The following is a 19,243-nucleotide window of genomic DNA, read 5'->3' on the forward strand; positions in this document are numbered from 1 at the left end:
TATTGGTCTAGAAAACCATCCCTTATACACTCCAGGAAATCCTACTCCACCGTATTGCTACCAGTTTGGTTAGCCCAATCTGTATGTAGATCAAAGTCACCCATGATAACTGCTGTACCTTTATTGCACGCATCCCTAATTTCCTTTTTGATGCTGTCCCCAACCTCACTACTACTGTTTGGTAGTCTGTACACAACTCCCACTAGTGTTTTCTGCCCTTTGATGTTCCGCAGGTCTACCCATTTAGATTCCACATCATCCAAGCTAATATCCTTCCTTATTATTGCATTAATCTCCTCTTTAACCAGCAACGCTACCCCACATCCTTTTCCTTTCTGTCTATCCTTCCTGAATATTGAATACCCCTGGATGTTGAGTTCCCAGCCTTGCTCACTCTGGAGCCATGTCTCCGTAATCCCCATTACAACATATCCGCTAACATCTAGCTGCGCAGTTAATTCATCCCCACCTTATAAGATCACCTCTCATTCTTCTGAACTGCAATGAGTAGAGGACCAACCTACTCAACCTTTCTTCATAAGTCAACCCCCTCATCTCCGGAATCAACCGAGTGAACCTTCACTGAACAGCCTCCAATGCAAGTATATCCTTCCTTAAATACGGAGACCAAAACTGTATGCAGTACTCAGCTATGTTTTGGATCCACCCAGGATTACAGATATCTCCGAGATATTCAACGTTCCTCAATCCACTGCTCTCGCTGCATCCTGGGATCCACACTCAACACGACCTCTCTCTTCAGCAGCACCGACTCACTCTATCTCAGAGCTGTCCTGGTCCGCAGTTCCATTTCATCGTTTGCACTCCAATCTCTTCTGTCTCCCAACCTATCACAGACCTTCCCCTCCCCTTTTCAGTGCTTGTTAAGAATCCGTTCTTTCCGAACACGCTCCAGTTCTGACGAAGAGTCATCAAGGTTAAGTCTACTTTCTCTCCACAGATGCTGCAAGTGGAAGGGCAAGTTGGCACTCACGATGCAGTTACGGGCAAGACATGGAAGTGGTGCTAATCAACAAATTTTATGTGCCCCTAACAACATAATGGGCCAGAACTTGCTGTCATAATGCCTTTGAAATGGATCATCATCGGCAGTCACTCGGAATCGAGGAAGACTTGCTTCCACTCTCAAAGTGAGTTCTCAGGTGTCTGAACAGTCCAATGTGGGAATTACAGTCTCTGTCACAGGTGGGACAGACAGTGGTTGAAGGAAAGGGTGGGTGGGGCGTCTGGTTTGCCGCACGCTCCTTCCACTGTCTGCACTTGGTTTCTGCACGCTCTCGGCGACGAGACTCGAGGTGCTCAGCGCCCTCCCGGATCTTCTTCCTCCACTTAGGGCGGTCTTTGGCCAGGGACTCCCAGGTGTCGGTGGGGATGTTGCACTTTATCAAGGAGGCTTTGAGGGTGTCCTTGAAACATTTCCTCTGCCCACCTGGGGATCGTTTGCCGTGTAGGAGTTCCGAGTAGAGCGCTTGCTTTGGGAGTCTTGTGTCAGGCATGTGGACAATGTGACCTGTCCAACGGAGCTGGTCGAGTGTGTCAGTGCTTCGATGCTGGGGATTTTGGCCTGATCGAGAACACTGACATTGGTGCGCCTGTTCTCCCAGGGTGTCTGCAGGATCTTGCGGAGACATCATTAGAACATAAGAAATAGGAGTCCCTTATAATAACCCCTTATTCCCTTATCGGTCGGTTAAGAAACTGTCTATCTCTGCCTTAAATGTATTCAATGACCCAACTTCCACAGCTCTCTGAGGCAGTGAATTCCACAGATTTACAACCCTCTGAGAGAAGGAATTCCTCCTCATCTCAGTTTTAAATGGACAGCCCTTTATTCTAAGATTATAGCCCCAGTTCTAGTCTCCCCCATCAGTGGAAACATCCTCTCTGCATCCACCTTTTCAAGCCCCCTCATAATCTTATACGTTTCGATAAGATCACCTCTCATTCTTCTGAATTCCAATGAGTAGAGGCCCAAACTACTCAACCTTTCCTCATAAGTCAATCCCCTGATCTCCGGAATCAACCGAGTGAACCTTCTCTGAACTGCCCCCAAAGCAAGTATATCCTTTTGATAGAGAATACAAGCAAGTTGTTCAGTTGGGAGGAAACACAGACAGCAGTTGGATGTGTACATGTGAACTGGCACATTACATTAGGCCATCAATCACATCTGACATCTCAGGACTTTGGGCTGAGAGCCAACCATGGGTTAACAACACATACTGTTGAATCGATTGAGCCAATAAGGTCAAAGGGGGCGAGCTCACTATTGTAAATTGATCCAGGTATAAGTACAGCCATTTTTTGCCATGTGCTCCAGTTTAACAAAGACCTGGCATTCAGCCAGAAGCTTGTTTGCTGCTGCTGGAATAAAGTTATTTTAAACCTACAACTGGATTTCGCATCTCATTGAAAATTAAGAGATCTAACACCTTTCTTAAATATGGAAACCAAAACTGCTCGCAGTATTCCAGGTGTGGCCTCACCAATACCCTGTATAACTGTAGCAAGACTTCCCTGCTTTTATACTCCATCCCCTTTGCAATAAAGGCCAAGATACCATTGGCCTTCCTGATCACTTGCTGTACCTGCATACTAACCTTTTGTTTCATACATCAGGACCCTCAGGTCCCGCTGTACTGCAGCACTTTGCAATCTTTCTCCATTTAAATAATAACTTGCTCCTCTATTTTTTCTGCCAAAATGCATGACCTCACACTTTCCAACATTATACTCCATCTGCCAAATCTTTGCCCACTCACTTAGCCTGTCTATGTCCTTTTGCAGGATTTTTGTGTCCTCCTCACACATTGCTTTTCCTCCCATCTTTGTATCGTCAGCAAATTTGGCTACATTACACTCAGTCCCTTCATCCAAGTTGTTAATATAGATTGTAAATAGTTGGGGTCCCAGCACTTATCCCTGCGGCACCTCACTAGTTACTGATCGCCAACCAGAGAATGAACCATTTATCCCGACTCTCTGTTTTCTGTTAGTTAGCCAATCTTCTATCCATGCTAATATATTACCCCAACCCCATGAACTTTTATCTTGTGCAGTAACCTTTTATGTGGCACCTTGTCAAATGCCTTCTGGAAATCCAAATACACCACATCCACTGGTTCCCCTTTATCCACCCTGTTCGTTACATCCTCAAAGAACTCCAGCAAATTTGTCAATTATGACTTCCCCTTCATAAATCCATGCTGACTCTGCCTGACTGAATTATGCTTTTCCAAATGTCCTGCTATAGCTTCTTTAATAATGGACTCCAACATTTTCTCAACCAAAGATGTTAGGCTAACTGGTCTATAGTTTCTCTCGCCTTCTCTCTCTCTCTTGCCTTCTCTCTCTCTCTCCCGCGTTCTCTCTCTCTCTCTCTCGCCTTCTCTCTCTCTTTCTCTCTCTCTCTCTCGTGCCTTCTCTCTCTCTCCCACTCTCAGTCTCTCTCTCTCTCTCGCCTTCTCTCTGTCTCTCTCTCACCTTCTGTCTCTGTCTCACCTTCTCTCCCTCTCTCTCTCCCCTCTCTCTCTCGCCTTCTCGCTCTCTCTCTCTTGCCCTCTCTCTCTCTCTCTGTCGCCTTCTCTCTCTCTCTCTCTCTCTCTCTCGCCTTCTCTCTCTTTCTTTCTCTCGCCTTCTCTCTCGCTCTCTCTCTCTCTCGCTCAAGAAAGACTGGTTCAACTGGGCTTGTATTCACTGGAGTTCAGAAGAATGAGAGGGGATCTCATAGAAACGTTTAAAATTCTGACAGGTTTAGACAGGTTAGACGCAGGAAGAATGTTCCCAATGTTGGGGAAGTCCAGAACCAGAGGTCACAGTCTAAGGATAAGGGGTAAGTCATTTAGGACCGAGATGAGGAGAAACTTCTTCACCCAGAGAGTGGTGAACCTGTGGAATTCTCTACCACAGAAAGTTGTTGAGGCCAATTCACTAAATATATTCAAAAAGGAATTCGATGTAGTCCTTACTACTAGGGGGATCAAGGGGTATGGTGAGAAAGCAGGAATGGGGTACTGAAGTTGCATGTTCAGCCATGAACTCATTGAATGGCGGTGCAGGCTCGAAGGGCCGAATGGCCTACTCCTGCACCTATTTTCTATGTTTCTATGTTTCCTGCTTTTTGTTTGCCTTCTTTTTTAAATAGGGGTGTTACATTTGCAGTTTTCCAATCTGCTGGGATCGTTGGTGGTATTTCTACACCGATTTGAGGTGTCTACTGTACATGGTCCACGTCTCTGAGCCATACAGGAGGGCGGGTATTACTACAGCCCTGTAGACCATGAGCTTGGTGCCAGATTTGAGGGCCTGGTCTTTGAACACTCTCTTCCTCAGGCGACCAAAGGCTGCACTGGCGGTGTTGGATCTCGTCGTTGATGTCTTCCCTTGCTGATAGTAGGCTCCCGAGGATTTGAAATGGACAGCAAGTTTGGGATTACATACGCTATATCCCGAACTTGCGATTTGTCAAGTTCCGACTTAACAGGTGATCCGCACCTACATTGTTATCCTAATTGTTGGTGCAGAGTTGGCTAATTGTTCACCAACCTTCCTCCAGTGCACCTCTCCTATGCACCAACTGATCACACCACATTTTACGGCTGGTGCAGACAGGTGCAGGACTTGCTTGCACAGCGTAAGAGGATACCCCCTGACAATTGCAAGTCATTTTAAAAGGCCGGAAATGAACGCATTTACATACAACACACAGAATTTTATGCCTGAAAGGTAAAGAACTCTGCCAACAGATTTTTGAAGAATGCATTATTATCAGGTTCTTAAAATGATTTTGCTGGAAAGAAAAAAAATGAAAGTGTAGATGACTTACAAAATGCATTCTGCAGACACCCAGACCCCCAAAATCATAAATTAAAATTATTTTCGAAGTACTGAAATGGAAGGACTAACAATTTCTAACTCAAGAGCTTTGGAGCCTCATTTTAATAGTGTCCACTACTTGTCATGATTTAAAGGTTAATTTAGTTGGGGATTATCTCAACAAATATCAAAGAAATATTGTGCGTTCTACATGTTTCTACATTTATAACTCTGATGTCAGCACACGAGTCATTCTTGCAGCTCTTAACAAATACTTTAAGCAGCAGAAAGCATTGCTCGAGCGATGTTAATACACAAGTCCTGCTGGACCTTCTGTAAGCATCGGCTCACCAAGGATTGTTGGATGTCTGGACATTGCAGAAAAAGCTGGCAGTCTGTTGTGGGAGGGGCCCAGGTAATTTTCACATCTGATGGGCGGGGGTGGTCTGGGAAGTTACAATGGCCAAGAGAAGGCAACTCATCACAGGTAATGGCCAAAGATGGAGGGTCCATTGTTAAACAATGTGAACTGGTCAGTGGTCAACCATTACCTGGATGAGATAACCCCGAGAGATGGGAAACCAGAACAACAGAAAGCCATTGAGCCCCAGACCGGTTGGAAGCGAAGCCCCATCTCCAGCCATCACTGGAATATACATGGGCCACTCAGACAGAAGCCTCGAAACAAGGAAAACTTTATTGGGCCAGAAAAGGCAAACAGACTTTGGATATAAAAGGTGGCCGCATGGCCATAGCTCTCTGTCTCTCTTTGCTCTCGCTTGCTTCACCTCTACAAGGACCGAGCACTCCATCTGGGACAGAGAGAAGTATCAACCAGCCTCGTTGTTCAACTGTGGCGTTAATCTTCAGACTGGGACTTGGATACTATAACAGTACGGAACCAGAAGAGACACGTTTTCACCCGGAGAAGCAGCGAGTAAGCCAGCGAATCAGTGAGCATCATCCCTGCCCACGCACCTTTAAGATCACAGCCACTGTGTGAGGAGGTGTCGTGTGTTCTCCCAACCAAGCCTTAGAAGGGTTTTAGTGAGGAGGCTTTGCTGCGAGGACCATAGGTACGCCCAGCCGGTTGGTACAGATTCAGGGATACACTGTGGATCCGAGCAGAGGGTGTAGACGTTGGGTACTTCACAATAGGGGTGGTTTAGACACACCAGGGTATTGGATTGTACTGCATCGTCACTGTATTTACTTGATTTGCTGTGTTGAGGTAGCTTTAATAAAGCATTGACGGTTGAGACCGAGGTATTTGTCCGTGACTCATTCATCTGTTCAGTACAGTAATCACTCCCAGGTCTAGAACTATTATAACGTGGGAGTGCTTCAAAAACACCTCAGGGAAACCACTTACAGATTGGAGCAGCAGCCCACGTGATTCCAGGTACATTTACGCACACGGTGTGCCCCTGGGATCCGTGGGTCTCTACACTGCACTCTATTCCACAGCGGCTGACAGCAACTTCTGGGAGCAGGGTTCCCAGCACTTAAATCACATTCACTTCGGATGCTGGCGATGTAATCCTTAATTACCCCAGCGACCGTAAAATCTGGCTCATCATTTTGTCAAGCATTCATGTGCATACCCTCGGTGAATTACAATTGTTTTAACATATGCTTCCTACCGCTTCTACATGGTGCATCCTGTGTGGCTTCAGCAGAGTTAATCAGTCAATCATGTTTATCCACTTTGGTGGTAAAAACAGAGAGACGGACTATTATCTGAATGGTGACAGATTAGGAAAAGGGGAGGTGCAACGAGACCTGGGTGTCATGGTACATCAGTCATTGAAGGTTGGTATGCAGGTACAGCAGGCGGTTAAGAAAGCAAATGGCATGTTGGCCTTCATAGTGAGGGGATTTGAGTACAGGGGCAGGGAGGTGTTACTACAGTTGTACAGGGCCTTGGTGAGGCCACACCTGGAGTATTGTGTACAGTTTTGGTCTCCTAACTTGAGGAAGGACATTCTTGCTATTGAGGGAGTGCAGCGAAGGTTCACCAGACTGATTCCCGGGATGGCGGGACTGACATATCAAGAAAGACTGGATCAACTGGGCTTGTATTCACTGGAGTTCAGAAGAATGAGAGGGGATCTCATAGAAACGTTTAAAATTCTGACGGGTTTAGACAGGTTAGATGCAGGAAGAATGTTCCCAATGTTGGGGAAGTCCAGAACCAGGGGTCACAGTCTAAGGATAAGGGGTAAGCCATTTAGGACCGAGATGAGGAGAAACTTCTTCACCCAGAGAGTGGTGAACCTGTGGAATTCTCTACCACAGAAAGTTGTTGAGGCCAATTCACTAAATATATTCAAAAATTAGTTAGATGAAGTCCTTACTACTAGGGGGATCAAGGGGTATGGCGAGAAAGCAGGAATGGGGTACTGAAGTTTCATGTTCAGCCATGAACTCATTGAATGGTGGTGCAGGCTCAAAGGGCCGAATGGCCTACTCCTGCACCTATTTTCTATGTTTTTCTATGTTTTCTATGTTTAAGTCAGGGAATCGTACTGGCTAAGTTTCCTATCCAGTTTGGTGCACACAATTCCTCCCTCACTCTTTGCATTAATATCGGGGCCTAAGTGTTCCTGCACTGAAGTCACAAACTATCACGTCAAGGCTTGTGTTGGTAAAAGCAAAATGGTCAGTCCAAACTAATCTAAATCATCACAGTAATTCAATTTGGAACCAATCCTATATGTACACGGAGCCACTGTTCTATAGGAAATACAAGTTTATGGTTTGCCACGATATTCAGGATTCCCATCAGCTATAAAGATGTCACCTGTAGGTCCACATCACCAGAGTCATCTGGCTCCTCCCTACCTCCGGCAAGCCACAGTCACACTCCTCGCCTTTCTCCACGTACAGGTTGCCACATGTGGTGCCCCCAACCAGCATGTCTGGTCTTGGAACGTTGTAGAGACACATCCCGAAACCATAGCCCAGGCTTGTCATCAAATCCTTTCGGCTGCAGCTGCTAAACTGCTTTGGTAAGTCGAAACTAAAAATAAGGATACACAACGGTGTCAAAGGGAGAGTATAAGAAGGGAGAAAGGGATAGTCCGAGTAATTACAGGCCAGTCAGCCTAACCTCGGTGATGGGAAAATTGTTGGAAAAAATCCTGAGGGTCAGGATAAATCTCCATTTGGAAAGACATGAATTAATCAAGGACAGTCAGCATGGATTTGTTGAGGGAAGGTCGTGTCTGACTAACTTGATTGAATGTTTTGAGGAGGTAACCAGGAGGGTCGATGAGGGCAGTGTGTACGATGTAGTGTATATGGATTTTAGCAAAGCTTTTGATAAGGTCCCACATGGCAGACTGGTCATGAAAGTAAAAGCTCATGGGATCCAGGGCAAAGTGACAAGTTGGATCCAAAATTGGCTCAGTGGCAGGAAGCAAAGGGTAATGGTTAATGGTGTTTTTGTGACTGGAAGGCTGTATCCAGTGGGGTGCCACAGGGCTCAGTACTGGGTCCCTTGCTTTTTGTATATATCAATGATTTGGCCTTGAATGTTGGGGGTATGATTAAGAAGTTAGCAGATGATACAAAAATTGGCCGTGTGGTTGATAATGAAGAAGAAAGCTGTAGACTGCAGGAAGATATCGATGTACCGGTCAGGTGGGCAGAACAGTGGCAAATGGAATTCAATCCAGAGAAGTGTGAGGTAATGCATTTGGGGAGGTCTAACAAGGCAAGGGAATACACATTGAAAAGTGTAGAGGAACAAAGGGACCTGGAAGTGCAGGTCCACAGATCCCTGAAGATAGCAGGCCAGGTAGATAATGTGGTTAAGAAGGCATACGGAATACTTGCCTTTATTAGCTGAGGCATGGAATACAAGAGCAAGGACATTATGCTTTGAACTGTATAAAACACTGGTTAGGCCGCTGCTGGAGTACTGTGTGTAGTTCTGGTCAGCACATTACAGGAAGGATGTGACTGCACTGGAGAGGGTACAGAGGAGATTTACAAGAATGTTGCCGGGAGTGGAGAAATTTAGCGATGAGGAAAGATTAGATATGCTGGGTCTGTTTTCTTTGGAACAGAGGAGGCTGAGGGGAGACCTGATTGAGGTGTATAAAATTATGAGGGGTCTGGATAGAGTGGATAGGAAGACCCTGTTTCCCTTGGCAGAGGGATCAATAACCAGGGGACATAGATTTAAAGTAATTGGGGGGAGGTTTCGAGGGGATTTGAGGGAGATGTCTTCACCCAGAGGGTGGTGGGGGTCTGGAACTCACGGCCTGAAAGGGTGGTAGAGGCAGAAACCCTCACCACATTTAAACAGTACCTGGATGTACACCTGAAGTCTTGTATCCTACATGGCCACGGACCAAGAGCTGGACAGTGGGATTAGGCTGGATAGCTCTTTGTCGGCCAGTGTGGACATGATGGGCCGAATGGCCTCCTTCCAGGCTGTAAATTTCTGATTGTATGAAACAACAAAGAGAAGGAAGCAAGCCCCATCTTGTGTCCCTTCCCCCGAGCTGGGCCCAACACCCCAGAATGGGAGTGGTAGCACAGTGGTGACGTTACAGGACCAGTAACCCAGAGGCCTGGACCAATGATCCGGACATGAGTTCAGATCCCACCACAACATCTGGAGAATTTAAATTCAGTTCATTAAATAAATCTGGAATCAAAAGCCAGTGTCAGTAATGGTGACCATGAAACTATCGGATTTCTGTAAAAACCCACCTGGTTCATGTCCTTTAGGGAAGGAAATCTGCCGACCTTACCGGTCTGGCCTAAGTGTGACTCCAGACCCACAGCAACGTGCTTGACCCTTAACAACCCTCTGAAATGGCCGATTCAAGAAGGCGTGTCCTTCATAGTGTCCTCAGTGTCCTACCCTATAATGTGTATTCCGTTGTCTTATTAGCCCCCCCAGATGCTCGAGTTGCTGCATGTACATATGGTCATCCAGGCTATGCGAAGGGTTCAGGACTTCCCACATGGCACAGGATGAGAATTCCACGGCACTGAGCTGCCCTGCCATGCCTCTAGTTATCTGACTATGAACTAAACTATGAACTAATTCTATCCCTCTAGAAATAAACCCTAGTGCTTGGTTTGCTTTTTACGGCCTTGCTAACCTGTGTCATAACGTTTAATGATTTGTGTATTTGTTCCCGAGATCCCTTTGTTCCTCTACCCCACCCAGACTCCACCCTCCAAATAATACGTGAACTCCCTACTCTTCCTGCCAAAAAGCAATACCTCACATTTATCTGTGTTGAACTTCATTTCCTAATTATATGCCCATTCTGCAAGTTATTTAATGACCTCCTGTAATTTGTTGCAGTCCTTGTTGCAGTAATTTGGTGTCATCCGCAAATTTAGAAATTGTGTATTTGGTTCTAAATCATTAATATAAACAACACTGGTCCCAGCACTGCTCCTTGTGGAACACCACCACCCATCTTCTGCCCCTGTGAATAGCTGCCCTTTACCCCCACTCTCTGCTTTCTGTCTTGAAGTCAGCTAGCGATCCATTCTGCTACTTGTTCCCTGACTCCACATTCTCTGACCTTGTTCATCAGTCTATTATGGGGGTACCTTATCAAAGGCCTTTTGAATATCGAGATAAATTACATCGACTGCCTTACTCTTATCTACTCTCTCTTTAACCTCTTCAACAAATTCAATGAGGTTGGGCAAGCAAGATTCTCCCTTTTGAAATCCATGCTGATCATTTGTTATTATATTTTTGGTTTCTAGATGTTCTTCAATTTTCTCCTTTTGTCGGGATTCCATTATTTTTCCGACCACTGATGATAAGCTGACTGGTCTATAATTCCCCGCTCGGTCACTCAACCAGGAAACATCAGGACTGGTTTGATGAGAATGACCTGGAGATCCAAGAGCTAATAAACCACAAGCGCAGGGCATTTCTGAGCCTAAAACAATCCAATTCGGGAGCAGCAAAGCAACATTACAGGTTTAAGGCCGAGGTTCAACAAAAAACCCGGGACCTAAAGAACAGGTGGTGGGTGGAGAAAGCACAGGAGATTCAGCAGCTGGCCGACAGCCATGATGTGCGAGGATTCTTCACTGCAGTTAAGGCCATCTACAGCCCAAACATCCAAGGCCCCACCCCTCTGCTGACTAACAATGGGGAGACACTCATCAGGGACACCAAGGCAGTCAGGACCCGCTGGAAGGAGCACTTCGAAGATCTCCTTAACCGAGAGTCTGCCTTTGACACGAGTTTCCTCGACTCCATCCTGCAGCATGCTACCCGCCACCATCTCAGCAAAACCCCAGCCCTGCACGAGGTAGAAAGGGCCACCCGCCAGCTCAAGAACTGTAATGTCCTTTCTCAATGGCACAAAACCCACACGAGGCGCATTCTATGGACAAGGTCACTCTGTGACCTGAACCTTTATTCACAGGACCAAGAAGTGATGACCCTGCGTGGGACCTCCCTTTATATACCTGGATGGCCAGGTAAGGAGTGTCTCCCACACGTTCACCTCCTGTGGTCAAGGTGTGCATTGCTTAAGTATATATAGTATTGCAGTGGTGTTACATAGAGGTTACATACATGACATCGCCTCCCCCCCCCTCATTGAAACATAGAAACATAGAAAATAGGTGCAGGAGTAGGCCATTCAGCCCTTCGAGCCTGCACCGCCATTCAATGAGTTCATGGCTGAACATGCAACTTCAGTACCTCATTCCTGCTTTCTCGCCATACCCCTTGATCCCCCTAGTAGTAAGGACTACATCTAACTCCTTTTTGAATATATTTAGTGAATTGGCCTCAACAACTTTCTGTGGTAGAGAATTCCACAGGTTCACCACTCTCTGGGTGAAGACGTTTATCCTCATCTCGGTCCTAAATGGCTTACCCCTTATCCTTAGACTGTGACCCCTGGTTCTGGACTTCCCCAACATTGGGAACATTCTTCCTGCATCTAACCTGTCGAAACCCATCAGAATTTTAAACGTTTCTATGAGGTCCCCTCTCATTCTTCTGAACTCCAGTGAATACAAGCCCAGTTGATCCAGTCTTTCTTGATAGGTCAGTCCCGCCATCCCGGGAATCAGTCTGGTGAACCTTCGCTGCACTCCCTCAATAGCAAGAATGTCCTTCCTCAGGTTAGGAGACCAAAACTGTACACAATATTCCAGGTGTGGCCTCACCAAGGCCCTGTACAACTGTAGCAACACCTCCCTGCCCCTGTACTCAAATCCTCTTGCTATGAAGGCCAACATGCCATTTGCTTTCTTAACCGCCTGCTGTACCTGCATGCCAACCTTCAATGACTGATGTACCATGACACCCAGGTCTCGTTGCACCTCCCCTTTTCCTAATCTGTCACCATTCAGATAATAGTCTGTCTCTCTGTTTTTACCACCAAAGTGAATAACCTCACATTTATCCACATTATACTTCATCTGCCATGCATTTGCCCACTCACCTAACCTATCCAAGTCACTCTGCAGCCTCATAGCATCCTCCTCGCAGCTCACACTGCCACCCAACTTAGTGTCATCCGCAAATTTGGAGATACTACATTTAATCCCCTCGTCTAAATCATTAATGTACAGTGTAAACAGCTGGGGCTCCAGCACAGAACCTTGCGGCACCCCACTAGTCACTGCCTGCCATTCTGAAAAGTACCCATTTACTCCTACTCTTTGCTTCCTGTCTGACAACCAGTTCTCAATCCATGTCAGCACACTACCCCCAATCCCATGTGCTTTAACTTTGCACATTAATCTCTTGTGTGGGACCTTGTCGAAAGCCTTCTGAAAGTCCAAATATACCACATCAACTGGTTCCTCCTTGTCCACTCTACTGGAAACATCCTCAAAAAATTCCAGAAGATTTGTCAAGCATGATTTCCCTTTCACAAATCCATGCTGACTTGGACCTATCATATTACCTCTTTCCTGTCGATGGACATTCCCCCTGTGTATACAACAATAGGCTTTTGCTGTTTGGGGGTTTAATTTTTCTGTTGACTTTCCATCGGTGGTGTTTTCCCTTCCCCCAGTGTGACAGGTGCAGGCTGTGAACAACAGGAAATGATGCAGCCCCCTCCATGCCCTCCCCAGCCCCTTCACTAACCCTGTTTGTTGCACTGCCGTCCTGCTCAGCACCGTCCGCCTGGATTATGGGCTCAAGTCTCTGGAGTGGGACTTGAACACACAACCTTCTGACCCAGAGGCGAGAGTGCTGCCCACTGAGCCACGGCTGACACAACAGCTGTATCCATTGAATTCAGTGGCTAGAAGTGTAGCAACATTACCAACCCAAACAGAGAAATATATTCTAAATGGTTTTTGAATTGTGCGTATATACCACTACAGAAATTGTCCAAAATAGTTTCAGTGGCATTTATTAAGAACAGTTGAGATTTTGTGATGTTTACTTGCAGATTATCTTTAAAAAAAAAACCTTTGCATTTATAGAGCACTTCTCATGTGGTCGGGACATCCCAAAGTGCTTCACAGCCAATGAAGTACTTTTTGACGTGTTGTCACTGTTGTAAGCAAACTGCAATGGCTGGAGTCGGAACTGACACACGGAGATGATTGTGATTGTCAGAGGCCAGTCTTCACAACTCCAGAACATCGCTACAGGAGTTCCTCAGAGAGTTGCCCTCCCCTCTGCCATCTTCAGCTGCTTCACCAATGATCTTGCCTCCATCAGGGTGGCTGTTTGCTGATAGTTCCACAGTCTTCTGCCCCATTCGCAACTCTTCAGGCAATGAAGCAGCCCATGCCAGCCTACAACAGGGCCTGGATAAAATCCAGGCTTGGGCTAACAAGTGGCTGGTAACATGTGCTCCACAATAGTGCTTGGTAATGACCATCTCCAACATGGTAAAGCTGAGCACCTTCCTTTAACTTTACTCACCATCGCCACATCCTGCGGCTCACTATTGACCAGAAGCTGGACCAGCCATGTCAGCAGCACGCCCGTCACTGGCTCGTCTGTGACGATTGGATCACCTCCTGACCCCCTCAAAGCCTCTCCATCATCTACAAGGCTCAAGCCAGAAGTGTGATGGAAAACTCAACACGCGCCTGGATGGGCACAGCTGTGGTAGTACCGAAGAAGCTCGACATCATCCCGGGCAGAGCAGGTTGCTTGATCGGTGCCCCTATCCCAAACCTCCACCACCAGCGCTCTGTGGCTGCAGTATGTGCTGCAGCATCTACCACCCAGAGTAATAATGTGGGAGCACCATCACCTCCAAGTTCCCCCCCCCTGTCACACACAATCCTGACTTGGACATGGGTCACCATTCATTGCTGGCATTGCCTAGCTAATGACATTGTGGGAGCACCATCACCCCAAGGTCTGCAATAGTTCGGGGCAGCCCACTTAGGGATCGGCAATCCGTGCACCTTCCCTGCGTCACCCTCATCCCGAGTACAAACATTTTTTTTTAAAGTGGCCGTCAATGTGATAAATAACCAGATAATTTGATGTTAGTGGTATTAGCTGAGGGATGAATCTTGGCAAGGACACAGGGAGAACTCCCCCACTGTTGTATAGTACTGCCGTGAGATCTTTAATTCTGACCTGTGGGCTGGTAGGGTCTTGCTCTAAATATCTTCGAGATGCAATGCCTCCGATAGTGCAGCATCCCTCCGCACTGCACTGTCGGGTGAGTCTGGGTTACATGCTCAAACCTCGAGTGGGGCTTCAACCCTCAACATTTCCCACTCCGCGGGGAGCAAGCCGGCCACCTACAGAGCAGTGTGGACGAACACCAGCAAATGGCTGTGTGTGGACTTTGTCGAGTCTCCGTGGCTGAAATTGCCCCTGTTTTAAAGAACTGTTAGCAGTGACGGCACGGAAAGCACTCACCACTCGATCCGCGCGCAATTGCAGACAATCGCGACATTGCCCATATTTTTTGGGGGGCAGTGGACGTTCTCGCCCGCCCGTGTTCCCGCCCTGTCGACCTCCCGACCGACCGGCGGCGACCTCCTTTCTGTCCCGTGTGGGAAATTGCCCCATGGGACCAGATCGGTCACCGCTCGGTGTCCCCGGCGGGAAGCTGGTTGTGGCTGGGCGGTGCGTCCGCCCTTAAAGGGGCGGACTGCGGCTGCCATTTTAGTTTAATTGTCCGCCGACCCCGAGGTAGACCCGGCAATGGCGGCCACGGATTTGGCTGGACCGCCAACATGCGAGGGAATGCCGAACTGCCAGCCCCGCCGAAACCCTCCCTGGTGGCCCAGTGCGTGCCACTAACGTGGCGACAGCGTTTGCAGCGGCCCTCCCCTGTAACTGACGGGGAGGGACGTTGCGATGTGTCGGGCGTGATGCGGGACGTCTGCGTCGAGCTCCCCGCGCACTTCTGCCCCGCCGCAACCCGACTTCACTGCCTGCAGCAAAAACAAGTACCAAGAGTTGAATTTCACACTACATCCCGAGAGCCCCGCGGGTTGGGGTGGAGAGAAATCTTCAACATCGGCCCCTTCAGCTTTTCAATTCCTTCAATCCCTGGTCCAAGAGGTCAGCAACATTTCTTTACTCCTGACAGTCAGTTGCCGCTGTTCCTGATCTGGAGACCTCGGCACTCATTGTGACTGACGGGCTAGGATCCACTCTACACTGACTGACGGGCTAGGATCCACTCTACACTGACTGACGGGCTGGGATCCACTCTACACTGACTGACGGGCTGGGATCCACTCTACACTGACTGACGGGCTGGGATCCACTCTACACTGACTGACGGGCTGGGATCCACTCTACACTGACTGACGGGCTGGGATACACTCTACACTGACTGACGGGCTGGGATCCACTCTACACTGACTGACGGGCTGGAATCCACTCTACACTGACTGACGGGCTGGGATCCACTCTACACTGACTGACGGGTGAGGATCTACTCTCTACACTGACTGACGGGCTGGGATCCACTCTCTACACTGACTGACGGGCTGGGATCCACTCTACACTGACTGACGGGCTGGGATCCACTCTACACTGACTGACGGGCTGGGATCCACTCTACACTGACTGACGGGTGAGGATCTACTCTCTACACTGACTGACGGGCTGGGATCCACTCTCTACACTGACTGACGGGCTGGGATCCACTCTACACTGACCGACGGGCTGGGATCCACTCCACACTGACTGACGGGCTGGGATCCACTCTACACTGACTGACGGGCTGGGATCCACTCTACACTGACTGACGGGCTAGGATACACTCTACACTGACTGACGGGCTAGGATCCACTCTACACTGACTGACGGGCTGGGATCCACTCTACACTGACTGACGGGCTGGGATCCACTCCACACTGACTGACGGGCTGGGATCCACTCTACACTGACTGACGGGCTAGGATCCACTCTACACTGACTGACGGGCTGGGATACACTCTACACTGACTGACGGGCTGGGATCCACTCTACACTGACTGACGGGCTGGGATACACTCTACACTGACTGACGGGCTGGGATCCACTCTACACTGACTGACGGGCTGGGATCCACTCTACACTGACTGACGGGCTGGGATCCACTCTACACTGACTGACGGGCTAGGATCCACTCTACACTGACTGACGGGCTGGGATCCACTCTACACTGACTGACGGGCTAGGATACACTCTACACTGACTGACGGGCTGGGATCCACTCTACACTGACTGACGGGCTGGAATCCACTCTACACTGACTGACGGGCTGGGATCCACTCTACACTGACTGACGGGCTGGAATCCACTCTACACTGACTGACGGGCTGGAATCCACTCTACACTGACTGACGGGCTGGGATCCACTCTACACTGACTGACGGGTGAGGATCTACTCTCTACACTGACTGACGGGCTGGAATCCACTCTACACTGACTGACGGGCTGGGATCCACTCTACACTGACTGACGGGCTGGGATACACTCTACACTGACTGACGGGCTGGGATCCACTCTACACTGACTGACGGGCTGGGATCCACTCTACACTGACTGACGGGCTAGGATACACTCTACACTGACTGACGGGCTGGGATCCACTCTACACTGACTGACGGGCTGGAATCCACTCTACACTGACTGACGGGCTGGGATCCACTCTACACTGACTGACGGGCTAGGATACACTCTACACTGACTGACGGGCTGGGATCCACTCTACACTGACTGACGGGCTGGAATCCACTCTACACTGACTGACGGGCTGGGATCCACTCTACACTGACCGACGGGCTGGAATCCACTCTACACTGACTGACGGGCTGGGATCCACTCTACACTGACTGACGGGCTAGGATACACTCTACACTGACTGACGGGCTGGGATCCACTCTACACTGACTGACGGGCTGGGATCCACTCTACACTGACTGACGGGCTGGAATCCACTCTACACTGACTGACGGGTGAGGATCTACTCTCTACACTGACTGACGGGCTGGAATCCACTCTACACTGACTGACGGGTGAGGATCTACTCTCTACACTGACTGACGGGCTGGAATCCACTCTACACTGACGGGCTGGGATCCACTCTACACTGACTGACGGGTGAGGATCTACTCTCTACACTGACTGACGGGCTGGGATCCACTCTACACTCACTGACGGGTGAGGATCTACTCTACACTGACTGACGGGCTGGGATCCACTCTACACTGACTGACGGGCTGGAATCCACTCTACACTGACTGACAGGTGAGGATCTACTCTCTACACTGACTGACGGGCTAGGATCTACTCTACACTCACTGACGGGTGAGGATCTACTCTACACTGACTGACGGGCTGGAATCCACTCTACACTGACTGACGGGTGAGGACCTACTCTCTACACTGACTGACGGGTGAGGATCTACTCTCTACACTGACTGACGGGCTGGGATCCACTCTACACTGACTGACGGGCTGGAATCCACTCTACACTGACTGACGGGCTGGGATCCACTCTACACTGACTGACGGGCTAGGATACACTCTACACTGACTGACGGGCTGGGATCCACTCTACACTGACTGACGGGCTGGGATCCACTCTACACTGACTGACGGGCTGGAATCCACTCTACACTGACTGACGGGTGAGGATCTACTCTCTACACTGACTGACGGGCTGGAATCCACTCTACACTGACTGACGGGTGAGGATCTACTCTCTACACTGACTGACGGGCTGGAATCCACTCTACACTGACTGACGGGCTGGGATCCACTCTACACTGACTGACGGGTGAGGATCTACTCTCTACACTGACTGACGGGCTGGAATCCACTCTACACTGACTGACGGGCTGGGATCCACTCTACACTGACTGACGGGTGAGGATCTACTCTCTACACTGACTGACGGGCTGGGATCCACTCTACACTCACTGACGGGTGAGGATCTACTCTACACTGACTGACAGGCTGGGATCCACTCTACACTGACTGACGGGCTGGAATCCACTCTACACTGACTGACGGGTGAGGATCTACTCTCTACACTGACTGACGGGCTAGGATCTACTCTACACTCACTGACGGGCTAGGATCTACTCTACACTGACTGACGGGTGAGGATCTACTCTCTACACTGACTGACGGGTGAGGATCTACTCTCTACACTGACTGACGGACTGGAATCCACTCTACACTGACTGACGGGCAAGGATCTACTCTCTACACTGACTGACGGACGAGGATCTACTCTCTACACTCACTGACGGGCTAGGATCCACTCTACACTGACTGACGGGCTGGAATCCACTCTACACTGACTGACGGGCAAGGATCTACTCTCTACACTGACTGACGGGCGAGGATCTACTCTCTACACTCACTGACGGGCTAGGATCCACTCTACACTGACTGACGGGTGAGGATCTACTCTCTACACTGACTGGCGGGTGAGGACCTACTCTCTACACTGACTGACGGGTGAGGATCTACTCTCTACACTCACTGACGGGCTAGGATCCACTCTACACTGACTAACAGGCTAGGATATACTCTACACTGACTGACGGGCTGGAATCCACTCTACACTGACTGACGGGCAAGGATCTACTCTCTACACTGACTGACGGGTGAGGATCTACTCTCTACACTGACTGACGGGCTGGAATCCACTCTACACTGACTGACGGGCAAGGATCTACTCTCTACACTGACTGACGGGCGAGGATCTACTCTCTACACTCACTGACGGGCTAGGATCCACTCTACACTGACTGACGGGCTGGAATCCACTCTACACTGACTGACGGGCAAGGATCTACTCTCTACACTGACTGACGGGCGAGGATCTACTCTCTACACTCACTGACGGGCTAGGATCCACTCTACACTGACTGACGGGCTGGAATCCACTCTACACTGACTGACGGGCAAGGATCTACTCTCTACACTGACTGATGGGCGAGGATCTACTCT

General features: G+C 48.9%; 1 pseudogene; it reads left to right on the plus strand.

The window, feature by feature from the left end:
* The window catches only part of LOC139256599 (programmed cell death protein 4-like), a 107,295-nt pseudogene that overhangs the window by 74,213 nt on the left and 13,839 nt on the right, over positions 1 to 19,243 (plus strand).

Source organism: Pristiophorus japonicus, unplaced genomic scaffold (assembly GCF_044704955.1).
Source record: "Pristiophorus japonicus isolate sPriJap1 unplaced genomic scaffold, sPriJap1.hap1 HAP1_SCAFFOLD_747, whole genome shotgun sequence".
Taxonomy (NCBI): Eukaryota; Metazoa; Chordata; class Chondrichthyes; family Pristiophoridae; genus Pristiophorus; species Pristiophorus japonicus.